The 21148-nt window shown below is 38.6% G+C and overlaps 1 long non-coding RNA gene across 1 annotated transcript; it reads right to left on the reverse strand.

Annotated features, from left to right (window-relative positions):
- Window positions 1–255: 255 nt before the first annotated feature.
- Window positions 256–16249, reverse strand: LOC138362697 (uncharacterized). Its single transcript, XR_011227893.1, has 2 exons — window positions 15928–16249; window positions 256–871 (listed from the first exon to the last, which is right to left on the reverse strand). It is a non-coding gene; the product is annotated as an uncharacterized lncRNA (long non-coding RNA).
- Between the last annotated feature and the right edge of the window lie 4899 nt (window positions 16250–21148).

Raw genomic sequence — 21148 nt, forward strand, 5'->3', positions numbered from 1 at the left:
TAATAAAGAACCCGAATATCAGGAGAAAAAATTACATTAAAAACTGTCCACATGATACATATATATAATCATGTTTTAAACATTTTAATTGTATTATTTGCATATATATATATAATTAGGAAGTAATGTTTATCTGGGTAAGTTGTCAGCTTTTATGAACTAATAGCTAGTGCGGCTTGTATATGGGGTACATCCGGTCTCTTACCCTCGACTGCGGCGGAAACTTTATGGTCAGGAAGCCAAAAATATTTATAGTTCAAGTTCAAGTATGTTTATTGAGACAAGAAAAAAATACATCTCAAAGGGATAGAGTAACTTAGGCTATTTCTACCCCCTCTACTTCAAGTCCCTCAAGGGGCGCACAAATTCAGTAAGTACAAATAGACAATTAACATTACAAGAATCCCATTTAACATTGCAGGTTAATATAGTAAGTACAGCATACAATTGTTACACTCTTGGGGCAAAATTTTTGTAGCTCCTAAGTATACTGTCTATCATACCATTATCACACATACAAACAATTTGATGTGGTACATTACTTATTTCCTTATTTCTATAGTTATCAATAAGTTGACACTATAATACATAATGTTCTAAGGTGTGGGCGTGCGGCATACTACATAATTTACACTCCTTATCTTTTTCACTGACATCAACTCCGTATTGCCAGATATATTTGTATCCTAATCTTAATCTCATGTAAATTGAATCCTTCCAAGTTGACTTTCCTTTATCATAGGTGAAGGACGAGTTTGTATTTATTACTGAATAATTCTTAAGTGTGTTACTACTATCCACTATTGCCATTCTTTTTATCATTTCTTCATCTTCATTTCCTCTTATTATTCCTCTTACATCTGTCTTCATTCTGAAATAAAAACCTTTGACGTTACTTTGCATATATGTACATTAATTATAAAATTGATTGGCTTGTGTGCAGGCCTTCACACGGGTCCATAGAATTACCCAAATCGACCCAAATCAGGCCAAAACTACCCAAATCGTATTAGCATTACGTAAGTAATGAAGAAATATGGTATATTTACTTACTATAATGTTGGTGCTACACGTAGAACATGATCAAACCTATTTTTACTCTGAAATAATCTAATTTCATAACGAAATGAGACGTAAATATGTGAGAGGTGACGCCATAGGAAGTCGACGGTCCAAGCGACAATTGTGTGGAGCGACTTATCCAAGATATATGGTCGCCTGGAGAGTGTTTGCTGCCATAACAGCCTCCTGTACACAGTGATCCAGTCGTCGTATTTCATGGCTCAAATTGTCGCAAATTTAATTGGTAATATTAACAAGTAGAATGTGTATTTATAATAATATTTTTCATAAACAGCCACAAAATATTTAATATTTATTAAAAAAAAGTGTCTGGAAGTTAAATCAATTCCACATGACAATAAATTTGTTATATAGATACTAGCGTTATTCGTTGGTATGCGTTCGCTATTTAAACTACTCCAGTCCTTTTCGTTCATAGAACACCGAACCCTACACGCCCTCTGATATATTGCTTAATTAACAAATATTCACAAATAAAGATTATATTTATATATGTTATCAGAAAGGCAGATATAAAATAGTTTGTGTTAATGCATCACAGAGATTATACCTTATTAGAGAGGAAAAATATTCATATTTTAAACAAGGCTTCTTGGCCGACGCTCTCCTTACCGATATGGGAACTATGACCTTCCGAAGATCAATGTTAATTGAATCTATATATTGTAAAAAACGAAGTTTTTTATGTCATCAGAAAGACATATAAGCTGCATGTTAATACTTTGGTATAAATATAACTGAAGTGAAAGTGAAGATATATGCCTTTTTATAGTTACTTGATGGCTCGCTCAGGGAGTGTGAAGGCCTGCACACAAGCCAATCAATTTTATAATTAATGTACATATATGCAAAGTAACGTCAAAGGTTTTTATTTCAGAATAAAGACAGATGTAGACGATAATGTAAATACATTTCAAGGAAAACATATCTTAAATGAAAGCAAAGACATGGTCAAATAAATAGGCAATACCACACCATCGCCAGTGTCCGAACACATGAATATTCGCATTAGGTAGGTGAAAGGAAATGTACCCAACCATTTCCATTTACGCGACCAGTTTCCGTTCTTATGTTCTTACTTACATTTATTGAAATTTATCATCATCATCATTTACAGAAATAAATTAACATAAAAATGTAGTAATTTTAATACACAAAACAGAAGTAGATATGTATGTAAATTATGACGCAGGATAGGATCACTATTGCAGAACTATTCGCATACTTTGCGTCATTATATACAGTACTGGAATTTAAAAAAAATCGCGGAATTCAGAGATAACACCATCATTGGTGTCCAAGAAAAGTGTAAGTACTTCATTTATAATGATGTGCTGCCCGAAATCTTAGCGAAGTATCTAAAATTTGCTTACTGTAAGTAATTCATGCAAATGATTGTAAAGCCGTCGCCCAGTTGGGTGGGTGTGGAGCACATGACTGTTAAGCTGCCGCCCAGTTGGTTGGGTGTGGAGCACATGACTGTAAAGCTGCCGCCCATTTGGGTGGGTGTGGAGCACATGACTGTTAAGCTGCCGCCCAGTTGGGTGGGTGTGGAGCACATGACTGTTAAGCTGCCGCCCAGTTGGGTGGGTGTGGAGCACATGACTATAAAGCTGCCGCCCAGTTGGGTGGGTGTGGAGCACATGACTGTTAAGCTGCCGCCCAGTTGGGTGGGTGTGGAGCACATGACTGTTAAACTACCGCCCAGTTGGGTGGGTGTGGAGCACATAACTGTTAAGCTGCCGCCCAGTTGGGTGGGTGTGGAGCACATGACTGTAAAGCTGCCGCCCAGTTGGGTGGGTGTGGAGCACATGACTGTTAAGCTGCCGCCCAGTTGGGTGGGTGTGGAGCACATGACTATAAAGCTGCCGCCCAGTTGGGTGGGTGTGGAGCACATGACTGTTAAGCTGCCGCCCAGTTGGGTGGGTGTGGAGCACATGACTGTTAAGCTACCGCCCAGTTGGGTGGGTGTGGAGCACATGATTGTTAAGCTGCCGCCCAGTTGGGTGGGTGTGGAGCACATGACTGTTAAGCTACCGCCCAGTTGGGTGGGTGTGGAGCACATGACTGTTAAGCTGCCGCCCAGTTGGGTGGGTGTGGAGCACATGACTGTTAAGCTGCCGCCCAGTTGGGTGGGTGTGGAGCACATGACTGTTAAGCTGCCGCCCAGTTGGGTGGGTGTGGAGCACATGACTGTTAAGCTGCCGCCCAGTTGGGTGGGTGTGGAGCACATGACTGTAAAGCTGCCACCCAGTTGGGTGGGTGTGGAGCACATGACTGTAAAGCTGCCGCCCAGTTGGGTGGGTGTGGAGCACATGACTGTAAAGCTGCCGCCCAGTTGGGTGGGTGTGGAGCACATGACTGTAAAGCTGCCGCCCAGTTGGGTGGGTGTAGAGCAAGACTAGTAATTGGACGACTCACCATAGATGTAAAGTGCCTTGTATAGTGACTTGTGAGCCTCTTGTTGAATCACTTGTGATACAAAGATTATTGATGTGTGTATTTGTGTGGGTGATTGAATATGTATGTGAATGTATATGTATGTATATGTATATATGCAATTGACGATCACGAAACAATAATCATTTGTATGCGGAAAAATCCATATTTCATTTCTCTGGATTTACCTCATATGTATATATATGTACATGTATGTATGATTATGTGTACATGTATATATAACATTAATAAGAGGAAATGAAGATGAAGAAATGATAAAAAGAATGGCAATAGTGGATAGTAGTAACACACTTAAGAATTATTCAGTAATAAATACAAACTCGTCCTTCACCTATGATAAAGGAAAGTCAACTTGGAAGGATTCAATTTACATGAGATTAAGATTAGGATACAAATATATCTGGCAATACGGAGTTGATGTCAGTGAAAAAGATAAGGAGTGTAAATTATGTAGTATGCCGCACGCCCACACCTTAGAACATTATGTATTAGAGTGTCAACTTATTGATAACTATAGAAATAAGGAAATAAGTAATGTACCACATCAAATTGTTTGTATGTGTGATAATGGTATGATAGACAGTATACTTAGGAGCTACAAAAATTTTGCCCCAAGAGTGTAACAATTGTATGCTGTACTTACTATATTAACCTGCAATGTTAAATGGGATTCTTGTAATGCTAATTGTCTATTTGTACTTACTGAATTTGTACGCCCCTTGAGGGACTTGAAGTAGAGGGGGTAGAAATAGCCTAAGTTACTCTATCCCTTTGAGATGTATTTTTTTCTTGTCTCAATAAACATACTTGAACTTGAACTGTAAATATTTGTGGCTTCCTGACCATAAAGTTACCGCCGCAGTCGAGGGTAAGAGACCGGATGTACCCAGTATACAAGCCGCACTAGCTATTAGTTCATAAAAGCTGACAACTTACCCAGATAAACATTACTTCCTAATTATATATATATATGCAAATAATAAAATTAAAATGTTTAAAACGTGATTATATATATGTATCATGTGGACAGTTTTTAATGTAATTTTTTCTCCTGATATTCGGGTTCTTTATTATGCTTCATCTTGAGGCAAAGCCCAATACCTTACGCCATATTGATGCTCTGTCTACAGATCATTCTCTCTCTCTCTCAAATCATATACATTGATGGTTTCCTACACCGCCACACGGGTGCAGCTGCAAGTGCAGTTGCCTCTACCCATCAGACAGAACTATTTGCCTTGCTTGTTACACTAAAATGTGTACAAGTGTGTGTGTCTATGTATTAACACGATGTACTGAACGGGGTGAGAATAGCTTGAGCTACCTCATCCATTTGTGTGTATTTTACCTCAATAAACTTATTTCAATTTCAATTTCAATTCAAGTCTCCAAACTTGATGCATTAATTGTAAGTGATTTTCTACCATCCTGCATTAATTGTAAGTGATTTCTATCATGCTTAATTGCGCGCAACTCTCTAAGACACAATTGTAACATGACCGTGTCTGAAGCTAGACAGAAAACACAACATTATTAGTGATGGTAACATAAGCCATTTCATGTGAATTCCATCTTCGTTGACCTCCGAAACTTGAGGAATGGTCCAGAAAATAGCTACTAAAGTTTAAGTCAAGTGTGAAGATACTTTAGTTGATACTTAGATACTTCCAATAAGTGTAAACATAAGTGCTGACGATGCTACCTTCCTCTATTCAGACCCCAACCCAAACGCACTATATAATAATAAAAATAATAGATTTAAAAAGTCCACTCATGGATGTAAACTAACAAACTCACATCAAACATAAAAAAGACCGACTACTATTTTTGTTCGAAAGTAAATCCTGAAACCAAATTCAACTTCAGATACACAATGTTAACATTAGCAATAATGATTATGGAAAGTTCCTTGACCTATACATAGACAAGAGACTGAACTTCAGCATCCACATACAACACATATGTGAGTGGTGAGAGAGAGAGAAAGAGAGAGAGAGAAAGATAGACAGACAGACAGAGAGAGAGACAGACAGAGAGACAGAGAGAGACAGAGAGAGAGAGTGAGAGAGTATTCACCTAGTTGTGCAGGCGCGGGTTGAGCTCTGCTCATTCGGCCCGCCTCTCAACTGTCAATCAACTATTACTGACTAACTAATTTTTTTTCTCTCGCACACACACACACACACACACACACACACACACACACACACACACACACACACACACACACACACACACAAACAATCGACCGGGTAAACAAGGATAAACTATTCAACACTGGTGGGAAACTGAGTACCCACATGAGCCACAGAGACGTTAAAAGGAACTTTTTCAGTGTCAGAGTAGTTAACGGATAGAATGCATTAGGCAGTGATGTGGTGGAGGCTAACTCCATACACAGTTTTAAATGTAGATGTGATAGAGCCCAGTAGGCTCAGGAATCTGTACACCAGTTGATTGACAGTTGAGAGGCGGGACCAAAAAGCCAAAGCTCAACCCCCGCAAGCACAAATAGGTGAGTACACACACACCAGGAAGCAACCCGTAGCAACTGTCTAATTTCCAGGTACCTATTTACTGCTCGGTGACATCACATTAACATTTACAGAGAGTAGAGAATTAATTAGGTATCTGGGAGCTAGTTAACTGTTGTGGGATGTATATCTTGAGGTACTGTATACAATGTTCACAACAGAGCAATGTATAATCATTTCATTGTATACAACACATTGAGAAAGAATGAAGGTTAGATCCGAAAATTATTGTGTGGCTCTCTCATGACTTGTTTCCGGCGCGAAGAGTTGTGAATTTACATGAAAATGTACCAACAAAATCTTGTTACATAGCAGTAGGAGTAACATTTACTCCCTAGGTCCACGAGTCTAGAGCGCTGTCCACTCGGCCACCACCTCCCTTATGAGAGGGAGAGAGTGAGTGTGTGTGTACTCACCTAATTGTGCTTGGGGGGTTGAGCTCTGGCTCTTTGGTCCCGCCTCTCAACTGTCAATCAACTGATGTACAGATTCCTGAGCCTACTGGACTCTATCATATCTACATTTGAAACTGTGTATGGAGTCAGCCTCCACCACATTACTGCCTAATGCATTACATCTGTTAACTATTTTGACACTGAAAAAGTTCTTTCTAACGTCCCTCTGGCTCATTTGGGTACTCAGTTTCCACCTGTGTCCCCTTGTTTGCGTACCACCCGTGTTAAACAGTTTATCTTTATCTACCTTGTCAATTCCTCTGAGAATTTTGTAGGTAGTGATCATGTCTCCCATACTCTTCTGCCTTCTAGTGTCGTGAGGTGCTTTTCTCGCAGCCTTTCTCCGTAGCTCATGCCTCTTAGTTCTGGGACTAGCCTAGTGCCATATCTCTGAACTTTTTCAAGCTTCGCCTTGTGCTTGACAAGGTACGGACTCCATGCTGGGGCCACATACTCCAGGATTGGTCTTACATATGTGGTATAGAAGGTTCTGAATGATTCCTTACACAGGTTCCTGAAGGCTGTTCTGATGTTAACCAGTCTCGCATAATCACACACTCACGTGTGTGTGTTTGTGTGTGTGTGTGTGTGTGTGTGTGTGTGTGTGTGTGTGTGTGTGTGTGTGTGTGTGTGTGTGTGTGTGTGTGTGTGTGTGTGTGTAAAATATACACTGAGGACAGGCAGCTTGTGCATGTCTATTCGTTAGGTGTATATCGAGGTCCACCTCCAAGGTCGAACTACTGACCTCCACATTCACCCTGGGCACAAGTAGTCTCGAACCACTAACCCCAGGAGCAGGAGACTGTAGTTCTATTAACTACTTTACCTACAGCATAAAGAAGAATTCCAGAAACAAGAAATGGCAGTTGTTAACTGCTTCTGGAATCCTTCCTCGAATGTAGATGTTGCAAGGTTCTTTGATTATGTAAGTTAACAATAAAGAACTAGATACAAATTAAATGTGTGCTATAAAATATGTGTATGTGACATATATTCATATAAGCACAGACGTTGCGGTATTCAGAGTAAGGACAGTTTTTCCTCAGACATGCTCGACTTTGTTACTTGCCCCATACACATGTTTTATTTCACACATTTCATTGTGATGAACGATGGACCTGCTAGTTCCAGTTTGCACTGTTCTACTTTCTTCAAATCCATCCAGGAGTTCTCGTCTAATGACACTTTTAAGGGACCTATTTGATAACTCAAGATTCCATTCAATACTGTCTTTATTTACTGCAGCCTTAGCAAGGGCGTCAACTTTGTCATGTTCCTGCATGCCAGTGTGAGAAGGAATCCACAACATTTTTATATTTACCCTCTTGCAAAGTATTCTTATATATCTACGTCTAGCTTCCAAGACAAGCACGTTATTACTTGATTGCAAACTGTTTATTGCTCGTAGTGAGGATAGGGAGTCAGAAATAATTAAGCTGTCTACTTCAGTGTTGTCAATAATTTCGAGTGCTACCAGTATCGCTACCAACTCGGCTTGCATTGTGGACGTCCAGTTACTAATTCGGATATTTCTTTGAATTGTGCTGCCATCGGGCTGATGAGCAATAACAGCACTTCCTGCCCTCCCTGTAGCTGTATTGAGTGATCCGTCAGTGTATATGGTCTGTGCAATGTTGTTTTCAGCTTGTATATTGTGAATGTGTTCTATGGTGCTTAATTTAGCAGCAAGCTGAGCATGAGGGTTGCTTGTGATTAGTTTCTTGGTGTGGTATGCAGGGGTCGGGATGTCAAAAGGTACTATCTACCAGGGTGGAAGGAAGTGCTGTACTCTTTCATCTGTATATACATCGTGCAGTGCCATCATTTTAATATGAGTGGCAGTTCTTTGAATCCATTTAGACTCGCTAGTTCCATTTCGTATGTGTTCTAACAGTGCAACTGACACAATGTTGTTTTTGTTATCACGCAGCAGCTTTAGTCCCATCATAAGATTAATTTCAAATATTCTATCTCTAATGCTAAGTATATTTAATTCTTTCCGCATGTTGAGAACTTTGGTAGTTATAGGACAGCCAAGTATAATTCTGAGTGCTTCATTTTGCATTTTTTCCAGTCTATCAATACTTTTGCCATTCTGCAGGACCAAAGCTGGTGCATGATAGTCTATCAGAGACCTTATATACGCTAAATACATCATTCTTGCTATTCTAATATTAACACCATATTTCGGGCTGTACCCCACTACAGTTCTGAAAGCCTTGAGTCTGTCTCTACATTGTTGATGTAACTTATTGACTGCAGTTGAGGTACAAGGGACAGAGACACCAAGGTATTTGAAAAAAGAGACATAGTCTATTGGTATGTTGTCTATCTTAAGTTTTCGTGGTCCACTTTTGCGGTTGCCAATTTGTCTGTTAAATACCTTAGTTTTAGCAGCGTTGATTACAAGACCAAGGCTCTCACAAGCTGTATGTATACAATTTAAGACTGTTTGCATTTTGCGGTGGGTTTTAGTATGCACAAGGATGTCATCTGCATAGCTGATAGTGATGTTTGCCGGACTAGTTGGGATTGATTTTAGTAAAGCATTAATTAGAACATTAAACAAGGTAGGACTAAGTACTCTTCCATGTGGGGTGCCTAGTTGCACTACTTTAGTTTCACTCTTGTAGCCTTGGAACAGCGCAGAGGACTTCCGGTTGGTAAGATAGCCTCGTATCCACTGTAATAAATGTCCCCCTATATCCATTCTCGCTAATTCATACATAATCACTTCCCTATTAGCAATATCAAAGGCATTTTTTAAATCAAGAAATGTTGTGTACTTGTGCCTTTTATCTCCATGAACAGTAAGAAAGGTTGTGATACAGTTGTGTACACTTTTACCATGTGTGAAACCATTGATATCAGGTGACATGTGCTCTTTAACTCTATACAATAATCTATTAAGCACCATTCTCTCAAAGGTTTTGCACATGCAACTGGTCAGTGAGATGGGACGGAAAGCATCAGGTTGGCCAGGCTTTGGTACAGGTACTGTAAGACTGGTGGTCCATGATACAGGCAACTGCCCAAAGACATAGCTGGCATTAAACAATTCTAATAATGGGTTACCGGGTACACGATGTAGGAGTCTTAGAATATCATAGGTGATACCGTCCTCACCAGGAGCAGTGCTACTGCCCCTGGAGAGGGCTGCATCCAATTCATAATCTGTATATGGAACATCACATTCATCATGTTGCTTGCTCAACATGAAATTTATGAGAGAATTTCTGTCTGTGGACCTCGCCTGCAATTTCTCCCTAGTGCTAGCTGGTAGCATTCCAAGGCTGGAAACCTGAGCCCATTTTGCAATTAACTGATTGGCTTTCTGTAGTGGGTTTGGGTGTGAAACTTGTCTACTATTTTTACCAATAATTTTGTTTATGCCTTTCCAGGCTTTGCCCAGGGGAGTATGCAGGTTAAGTCCACTAACAAAACCCTCCCATTCATTTTGTCTCAGTTCAGTCATTCTCTCCCTTGCCGCTGCAAGCGCGGCCTGAAACAGTTTTAACATTTGAGGAGTTCTAAGGCTCTTATATGCTTTACCTGTCTGTCTAGCAATTGATTTAAGCTCTTTCAGTTTAGCATCATCATAGTACTGGTTGTGTCTGACCTGTTTACCAGTACTTCTTTTTGTTTGGCGTGACTCACTATTTTTGATGGCCTCATAGGTATATGGGTACATCCGGTCTCTTACCCTCGACCGCGTCGGTACCTTTATGGTCAGGAAGCCACGGATATTTACAATGGGGCTCGGTCAGTCAATATGATTCCTTTGACATCACTCAACTTATGTATTCTGTTCTCGTATTGACAATTTGAATGATATCAAGAATATTTTGAATATCTTCTGACATAGATGGTGCTGTAGTTGATTGTTGTTCATGACCTGTCCAGTGGGTCGAGACTGGTCTCATTAGCATCTCTCAGATTAGTGGGAAGAAATTCTTGCTGCAAGAATGTGTGTTCTCAGAGCTAACTAGGGTAACTAAAATACTTATTTCCTAAATAAATACTTTAATTGTAAATATTTGAAAATATATGGTATGTTTCCGAATTTCTGACGATATTAAACATATTGTGGTTTATAATTAAGTTCTTAATAGTGATCCTATCCTGCATCATAATTTACATAATATCTACTTCTGTTTTGTGTATTAAAATGACTACTTTTTATGTTAATTTATTTCTGTAAATGATGATGATGATAAAGTTCAATAAATGTAAGTAAGAACATAAGAATGAAGGTAACTGCAAAAGACTTATTGGCCCATACGAGGCAGCTCCTCGTATGGAGCTGCCTTTGATAAGTAATTACCAAAGAAGGCACCAAGCCGGGAAGGCTGTGTAGCACAATAAAATAAGTCTACTGCTCCTGAAGAGGACGGTATTACTTACAGTTTACTGAGATTAGTCTCACAAGTACCAGGTAATCCACTTTTAGTGTTGTACAGAATGAGTTTAAGTGAAGGAGTATTACCTGATGATTGGACAGTGTCATTGTTCCCATCCCCAAAGCACACTCAGATAATTATAGACCCATATCTCTAACATAATTTTGTCTATTAGCACAGTTTTCGGCGTGAATGCATTTTGGTTCTACAAGGTAGCCAACTCCATCAAAATATTAAATATGTACCCAACTCAATTAACGATTAATCAACCAATTACTCCATGGGATAACTTGGATCTAGCAGTTGATTTTGTAAATGCACCCAAGAAAGATAATGTACACTCTACATTATTAAAACAGTTAACACTGTGAAGCATCACTGAAAGTACTCAGAGTATGGGTAACGATGTGTATCAGTGCTATACCGACGGTTCTGTAGAAGAAGGTGGATGATGTACCGGATGTGCATGTAATATATTTGAACAATCTTCTCTCGTACATACATGAATGAAGCGCGTCAATGATTGGGCAAGTACAACTCAAACCGAACTTGCATTCATATACCTTGCCACTGAATTTTTAAAACACAAAGGCAGTCGACTTATATACTGTGATTCGCAGAGTGCACTCCTGGTATTGAACGCACATAGTAGTGACACCCAGAAAATAGTCAGTGATATTCGAATGAATATTTTAGCTGCCAAAGAAAAGAGATTTGAAATTAAATTCCTATGGATACCATCACATGTTGGCATCTCAAGGCATGACACTGTTGATATGCTTGCAAAGACAGCCTGTAGAAAACCAGTGGTAGAAATTTATATGGGTGTTTCATTAGCAGTGACAAAGAGAATACTTAAGCAAACATCTAATGAAAATCTCACCGACCTAACAAATTCACAAAGACCTGAAAATTGTAGCATTAAATATTATGATAGATATCGTGCGGAGACATTCACATACAGGATTAATGGAACAAGAACCCAATGTGATGTTATAGTGGCCATAATACGCTTGGGATATAGACGTATCTGGCAGCTTTCTCAAAACCCAAATGTCGAGTACACAATGTGTCAACTTTGTAAAAGAGAAAATATGCACTCCCTTGAACATTATATTGTAGAATGTCCCATACTGACTGACTTTCGCCCTCCTGGGCTAAGGTATGCTGAACTGTGTAATTACTATTTGAGTACTGGAACACTTGATGATATATTGAACTTGTACCCTAGATTGACCATGTAACGTATCAATTATACAATGAATGTATGTGATGTAACTCTATAACCTGAGCTTGTGAAAGCACCTTAATCACCTTCAGTGATTAAGTGCTTAATTGCACACTAGTTTCTCTATCAGTTATCTCACCTTGTCAGAGTAAAAGAGACAAATATATGTGTATGTATGTGTGTATATATGTATGTATATATATATGTATATGTACGCATACGTCTGTGTGTGTATATGTATGTGTATAAAGTATATGTGGAAGCTGGTCAGAATTCAATTTCACCTTTGTAAATGCACGTTAATGACACTATGTAAAAGACACATCGAACACTTTATGTAGGGCATACGTAAATCTGTGTATTTATGTATTTACGTATGTAGCTTAGCCTAGCATTTTAAAAACACTACAATCACCTTATGTGGTTAATTGTTCAATAAATCCCTGACCTATATGTTTAACAAATCTCTAACCCTATCAATGGAGTTAGTTAGTTTAGTTCTTATATTATGCACCCTATACCCATCTTGTGGGCGGTAGTGGAAAGGGTTAGAGTCCATGGCGGACTGAAGAAAATGTATATATGCTGGTTAGCATTGTTAATGTGTGGCCACGTCTGTGGTAGAAAATAATACAAAAAATCAAATAAAGGTATTATTGAAACTTTATAGGAAAACATTAAATGCTAAATATATCTTTAATATTATACTTGAAATATTGTATACTTTGCTCTTTCCATCGTACTTCTGCACCTGCTGGCAAGTGGTTCGGTGCAGTGTGCAGGTGATGTTCATTACTGGGTGAGCTGGCAGGTGATGTTCATTACTGGGTGAGCTGGCAGGTGATGTTCATTACTGGGTGAGCTGGCAGGTGGTGCTCACCTGCCAGCTCACCCAACGAAAATTTGGTTTTTAATACACTTACACATTTATTGGGTCTTTCCTTCACTTTCATTCAAGCACTAGGGTATTACAGTAAGTGTTTTAATTATAATATTTATTAACGTTATTATTTTGAATTTTTATTATTATTAGTATTATTATTAACAGGAGAGGAGTGTGTGTGTGTGTGGGGGGGGGGGGGGGTATAATGGTACACATGTCCACATCCCAATGCCCGCCCTTCCAGGACTGGGGGTGCGGGGGTGTACAATAAACTATACCCACATCCGGCGGCAGCTTGTCGAAGGCGGAAGTGTAGCCTAGACTATTTGTCATGATAATTAGTGATGACTCTTATTTTGATTATGGGTCCGTAATCCAGCTAAGCTTTTATTCTTAATTTATATTACAATGCTGGTAAAATACACTTCTTGATGATGAGTATGGAGTACAAATGAACTCATTGTGTACCCAAGTTCAAGTTCAAGTGTGTTTATTGAGATAAGCAATAAATACATCTCAAAGGGATAGAGTAGCTTAGGCTATTTCAACCCCCCTCTAATTCAAGTCCCTCAAGGGGTGCACAAATACTGTGACTACAAATAGACAAATAACATTACAAGAATCCAAACAAGAATTGTGTACCCTATACTCACAGGATGAATATAGGGTACACAATAAACTACCACTCACATCATGGGTATGGGTTGCACAAGAAACTATCGCGCAGAGGATGAATATGGAGAGCAAAGTAAACAAAGATTCACACGATGAGAAAGGGTTGCGCAATGTCCTATGACTCACAGAATGAGTATTAGCTGCACAATAAACTACAGGTCACAGGATAAGTATGGGTTGCACAATAAATTACAGGTCACAGGATGGGTATGGGCTGCACAAACTACCGGTAACAGGATGAGTATGGGATGCACAATAAATTACGGGTCACAGGATGAGTATGGGTTGCACAAACTACTGGTAACAAGATGAGTATGTGGTGCACAATAAATTACCGCACAGAGGATGAGTATAGGGTGCACAAACTGGTTGGGTAAATGGAAATGGTTGGGTACATTTCCTTTCACCTAATGCGACTATTCATGTGTCCGAACACCGGCGATTGTGTGGTATTGGCTATTTATTTAACCATAACTTTGCATTCATTTAATAATTATATTAAGACATGTTTTCCTTGAAATGTAGTTACATTATCGTCTACATGGCTTTATTCTGACATAAAGACCTATGGCGTTACTTTGCATATATGCAAAGTAATTATAAAATTGATTGGCTTGTGTGGAGGCCTTCACACTCCCTGAGCGAGCCATCAAGTAACTATAAAAAGGCATATATCTTAACTTTCAATTCAGTTATATTTATGCCAAATTATTAACATGCAGCTTATATTTATGTCTTTATGATGACATAGAAAACTTCGTTTATTACAATATCTAGATTAAATTAACATTGATCTTCGGAAGGTCATAGTTCCCATATCGGTAAGGAGAGCGTCGGCCATGAAGCCTTGTTTAAAGTATGAATATTTTTCCTCTCTAATAAGGTATAATCTCTGTGATGGATTCACAAAAACTATTTTATATCTGCCTTTCTGATAACATATACAAATATAATCTTTATTTGTGAATATTTCTTAATTAAGCAATATATCAGAGGGCGTGTAGGGTTCGGTGTTCAATGAACGAAAAGGACTGGATCACTGTGTACAGGAGGCTGATATGGCAGCAAACACTCTCCTGGCGACCATATATCTTGGATAAGTCGCTCCACACAATTGTCGCTTGGACCGTCGACTTCCTATGGCGTCACCTCTCACATATTTACGTCTAATTTCGTTATGAAATTAGATTATTTCAGAGTAAAAATAGGTTTGATCATGTTCTATGTGTAGCACCAACATTATAGTAAGTAAATATACCATATTTCTTCATTACTTACGTAATGCTAAGACGATTTGGGTAGTTTTGGGCTGATTTGGGTCGATTTGGGTAATTCTATGGACCGCTTCACACTCCCTGAGCGAGCCATCAAGTAACTATAAAAAGGCATATATCTTCACTTTCACTTCAGTTATATTTATACCAAAGTATTAACATGCAGCTTATATGTCTTTCTGATGACATAAAAAACTTCGTTTTTTATAATATATAGATTCAATTAACATTGATTTTCAAAAGGTCATAGTTCCCATCGAAAGGGAGAGCGTCGGCCAAGAAGCCTTGTTTAAAATATGAATATTTTTCCTCTCTAATAAGGTATAATCTCTGTGATGCATTAACACAAACTATTTTATATCTGCCTTTCTGATAACATATATAAATATAATCTTTATTTGTGAATATTTGTTAATTAAGCAATATATCAGAGAGCGTGTAGGGTTCGGTGTTCTATGAACGAAAAGGACTGGAGTAGTTTAAATAGCGAACGCATACCAACGAATAACGCTAGTATCTATATAACAAATTTATTGTCATGTGGAATTGATTTAACTTCCAGACACTTTTTTTTAATAAATATTAAATATTTTGTGGCTGTTTATGAAAAATATTATTATAAATACACATTCTACTTGTTAATATTACCAATTAAATTTGCGACAATTTGAGCCATGAAATACGACGACTGGATCACTGTGTACAGGAGGCTGTTATGGCAGCAAACACTCTCCAGGCGACCATATATCTTGGATAAGTCGCTCCACACAATTGTCGCTTGGACCGTCGACTTCCTATGGCGTCACCTCTCACATATTTACGTCTCATTTCGTTATGAAATTAGATTATTTCAGAGAAAAAATAGGTTTGATCATGTTCTACGTGTAGCACCAACATTATAGTAAGTAAATATACCATATTTCTTCATTACTTACGTAATGCTAATACGTTTTGGGTAGTTTTGGCCTGATTTGGGATGATTGGGGTAATTCTATGGACCCCCTAATTTTTATGTAATATCAAACAACCTTATCATTGTGTTCATTGCTGTCTTCTTTTATGTGCTAGCCATATGCTGTATTGTGACTACCAATTTTTGTCAACTACCATTTTAAGCTGTCATTGCAATCAATCTTAGCTACCTATGTGCTTTAATATATTATACTGTACCTATAATTTTCTCTCATCTTTTTTTTTTCATTCCATGTAATTAATCTGTTATCATTTTTTTGTCTATAAATTTTGCAAGTATTTACCTCCTTAAAATTTTCTTAGATTAAGGACCTGCCCGAAACGCTGCGCGTGCTAGTGGCTTTACAAGACTGTAATTACCATAATTGTATCCTCACATTCCTTATGTACATTCTTGTATATGCATAAATAAATAAATAAATAAATAAATAAAATTTTCTTAGATTAAGGACCTGTCCGAAACGCTGCGCGTGCTAGTGGCTTTACAAGACTGTAATTACCATATTTGTATCCTCACAATCCCAATGTACCTTCTTGTAAATGCATAAATAAATAAATAAATAAAGTATCAGTGGCCAGCCAGGTGGAGATCACAGGCTGTACAGTACTGATAAATTATGTAATTCACAGAGATACGTTGATAAATATTAATGTTTTATATTTTATTAAAAATACAGATATATACTTTGTTTCATCCGTTAAATGTAACAATATTTCACGGAGAAATAATAACAGACAGCGAGACAGTGAGAGTGACGATGAGATTGCAAAGAGACCAAAGAATGAGACCCTACTCAGCAAGACTCAAGACAAGACAAGAAGGAAGAGGCTGTTGTTCCCTACATCATGCCAATTGAATTTCCACCAAAAGCTAGAGTGGACGGTACGTCTAGCTAAACAATGTTTGGAATACGAACCACTTTTCAAGGAGGGTCTTCACCGGCCCTACATAACAGTTGGGACTGAACAGGCCGTGGAACGCCTCACGACGGTTGGTTTTGAGAATGTAGTGATGGTTCCTCCAGAAGAAGGTATGTTGCACACAAAGATCATAGTTTTCAAGTTTCCAACTTATTTGGATCCTGACTGTCTTCTTCTTAACAATGATAATGTTGTCTGGGCGAAGAGAAACAGTGTTCGTGGTGACAAACGAAGCCAGGTTGTTGCCTTGGTAAAGGGTGAGGCGCCGGAGAAAATTTTTGTGCAAGGACTAGGCTATAGGAACGTTGCAAAATACGTTGAGGAGCCCATACTGTGCATGAAGTGTTCACGTTGGGGACATATGGCATGGAAATGCCAGTTTGACCCCAGGTGTCGGTATTGTGGGAAAAATCACGACTCGCGAGAGTGTAGAGTCAAGATTGAAAGAAGTGAAAAAATCATCCCATTTTGTTGCAACTGTCGAGGCAGCCACAATGCTGGTTCCTCTCTATGCCCCATGAAGCCTCATCTGAAAGAGACTAGAACGGGTCCTACAAGCAGGATAGATGTATCCTCGCAGCAAGGAAAAATTGTGCAAGAGGAACATGGAGGAAACAGTTGGAAGTCAACGGCAGCCCCTATGATCAATGTGTGGGAAAAAGGGACGGAGAAAGTAAAGGCGAGCTTAGGGAAAGTACATCATGCAGTGGAAAAACTGAAACCTTGTGACGACAAGGTTCAGGACAATATGGTCACCTCTGAGGTTGGTAATCAAATATTGGAGTATCTAAAAAAACTAGATAAGAGGATTGAGGCATTGGAAAAATTGGCTATGGAAGGTAGACGGGGTGAAGATGGTGGTGAAACAGGACGTGTAATTGAAAGTAAAACGAGACGTGAAATGGAAAGTGAAACGTGCGTAGAAGAAAGTAATGATGTGCATGAGGTAACGATGATAGAGGATAGTCAGGAGAATACACTTTCTAGTAGTGTTAGCGGTGTTCAACCTCCTGTTGTGACAAATGGTGAAAGAACGGTTAAAGTAAAACGGGTTACAGAAATTACAAAGAAAATAGATATGAAAAATATTACCTTCGATGTTAGTAGTAGTTGTGAAAGTGAGGAGAAAGAAAAAATGTTACGGTGTTGGAAGGAAGTTTCTAAGGTACTCTTGTATCTCATGGAATGTGACGGACAGGGCAAAGGTAGTTTTATTATTAATCATGGATGAAAGTAAATTGAGAATATTATCTTGGAACATTAATGGATTAAAAACTAGAGCGGCGGATGTACACTATTATACTCTTAGAGAGGATATTGACATAGTTGCACTCCAGGAAACTGGGGATAGGGATGGTAGCATACTGAGGCTAAATGGCTATAGAGGTTTTCATTTATATGCTGATGGAGGAACTAGGGGGGTCTCATGTTATGTCAAAAGTACCATACCTGCCGAGATAACTGGAATCCCTCAGAGATATAGAGGTATTGAAAGTATTAGCTTGCGGATACAATTAAAGGACCGAGAGTTAAATTTCATTAATCTATACATCTCTGATAGCTCCCTTGATTTACGATACTTGCCAGATTCCTTCTTTTCTGAAGATACACTTGTGGTAGGGGATTTTAATGCCAGACATCCAGCTTTAGGATCAAGGGGTAAAGCAAATAGGAATGGTTGCAGATGGTACCAGTTTTTGCAGGAACATGAAGATGTTCAACTGCTGGGCGAGCCCTCTCCTACTCATTTGAGGGGAGGGAGATTAGATTATGCTTGTTTAATAAATGCTGAGGGCATAGAGGGGAATTGTCTTACTGTGGATGAAATGCTAAGTGATCATTTTGCATTACAAATACAGCTTAAACTAGATAAAAAGCATGCCTGCCTTCAGAGGAAAAGGTTAAAGTTTAATGAGGGAGAATTAAGGGGTCTTGTTGGCCATATTAAGTCTTGGTATGATACTTATAAGCCGGTTTCGGCAGAAACATTTTATGAAGATTTAATTAAGGAGGTAGATGTATTTAATGCAGCATTGAACCGGAAACCATCTAGTATAAAAAGGCATCCCCCCAGAAAAGAAAATTATACACATGACAAGATGCTTAAGGGGTGGACATTAACAATGAGGAGAGCTCACAGGGATTGGAATAGGAATGGTAGGACTGAGGAAGGGAAGAATGCTTTACTGGCAGTTGCTAGGCTGTGTGGGGAGAAGAGAAAGGAAATTAGGAGCAAGTATTGGCAGGAATTTGCAGAGAAAGTTGGGAGTAACAGAAACTTGAAGGAAATCTGGCAAGACGTAAATAAAATAAGGGGTAAAAAACACAATTTTGTTGCACATCCAGACCCGCAAGGAATTGCAAATGGGCTCGTAAATAAATGGGCGGAAGCTGCCAAACTTAGTTCATTACCTGCTGTAACGAGAGAGTCATTAGATTCTTGGAAAGATCTAAGAAAGGATTTTATACTTATAGCAGGTAACAGTGGTGATGTCACTTGCACAGGTATTACCAGAGAAGAACTAATAATGGCGATTAAAGTTGGGAAATCTACCGCACCTGGGGAGGATGGAGTAACTTATGAAATACTTAATGAACTTGCCACTATGACGAAAAGCCCACTTTTAGACCTCTTTAATATTAGTTATAAAGAGGGCAGTATTCCCAGTAAATGGAAAAAAGCTATGATCATCCCTATCCCTAAAGCCAATGGAGAATATAGACCTGTGTCTTTAACCTCGTGTTTTTGTAAAATGATGGAGAGGATCATTTTAAATAGACTTTTATATATAATAGGTGATCAGCTGTCTAGTAATTTGTTCGGGTTCCTCAAAGGAAAAAGTACCTCTGATTGTATTATTAAATGTCTAGCTAATGAAAATGATTATTATAGACTTTTCATTGATTTACAGGGAGCTTTTGATAAAGCCAACAAAGAGGTTATTTTATATGAATTAGCTAGTCTTGGTGTTAAAGGGAAATTATTGCGCTGGATAGGGGATTATCTTTACGAAAGGAAGGCTCAGGTGTGGTATCAAGGTTGTATGTCAGGTGTGAGGTCTTTTGAACTCGGCACACCTCAGGGAGGAGTGTTGAGTCCCACCCTGTTTAATGTACTAATGAATAAGATAGCATCTGAGAGATACTCAAATGGGGTAACTCCGATCATATATGCCGATGATATTTTGTTTCAGGGCAAAGATATTTCAAAGGTTCAAACAGTGTTGGACAATTTCGGAAACCTGTGTCACCATATGGGATTGGTGGTTAATGAAAACAAAACTAAGTTTGAATGTAGAAGTCGGAGCCCCATTGTTTTGAAAATAAACGATAAAAATATAGAGAGAGTTAATATATATAAATATTTAGGCATATATGTTGGATATACCCATGAGAGTTTGGAAGCTGAGATGAATAGACTGTTGGGTCAATGTCGGAAGAGATTACAACCTCTGAAGGCTTTGGCATGCTGTGGAAAGGGAGTGGGAGTCCCTGTGCTACGAATGTTATACTTGAGTACTGTAAGATCTCTTATTGATTATGCTGCACCTGTCATTTCTTGTTTTGGTAAAGGTAGGATGGGCAAGTTGGAGAAGGTACAAAATGAAGCAATGAGAATTATCTTAGGATGCCCAAGAAATGCTATGATTGAGATAATGAGGATGGAGTTGAATCTGCAGAGTATTGGGGATAGAATTTCAGAGATAAATGTAGCCTCTGCCATTAGATTAATGAGAGGTGGGGGAGCTAATGAATTAATCCTCTCGGTTCAAAAGGTGGGAAGTAGTGAACAGTGTATGATGAAGAAGAGAGTATATATGAATAAATTATGTCATAATGTTATAAAGTATGATGTTATTACAGAGTGTATTGCTGTGCCCAAGAGAAAATTTACACCACCATGGGAGGATTGTAATGTAGATGTAGTAATTACTCCCTTGCATAAGAAAAAAAGTATGTATGAAATAGGAGAGCTGAGGGCAACATATGATTGTATAATTAGGAAACTGCCTACGGAAAACACTCTACATGTATATTGTGATGGGTCAGTAGCTAGGGATGGGAAGGCAGGATGTGGAGTCTTGATCAGGGAGTACACTGACATCGGCACTGTAGATACTGTTATTGGACGCCGCTTAACTGACAATGTCTCTTCAACGCAGGCTGAACTCCAAGGAGTATTAGCAGGATTACAGGAAGTAGTCAAATGTGGTAAAAATGCTTGCTTCTTTATTGACAGCAGAGGAGCGTTAGAGTCTTTAA

This window comes from Procambarus clarkii, chromosome 9, assembly GCF_040958095.1.
Source record: "Procambarus clarkii isolate CNS0578487 chromosome 9, FALCON_Pclarkii_2.0, whole genome shotgun sequence".
Classification (NCBI taxonomy): Eukaryota; Metazoa; Arthropoda; class Malacostraca; order Decapoda; family Cambaridae; genus Procambarus; species Procambarus clarkii.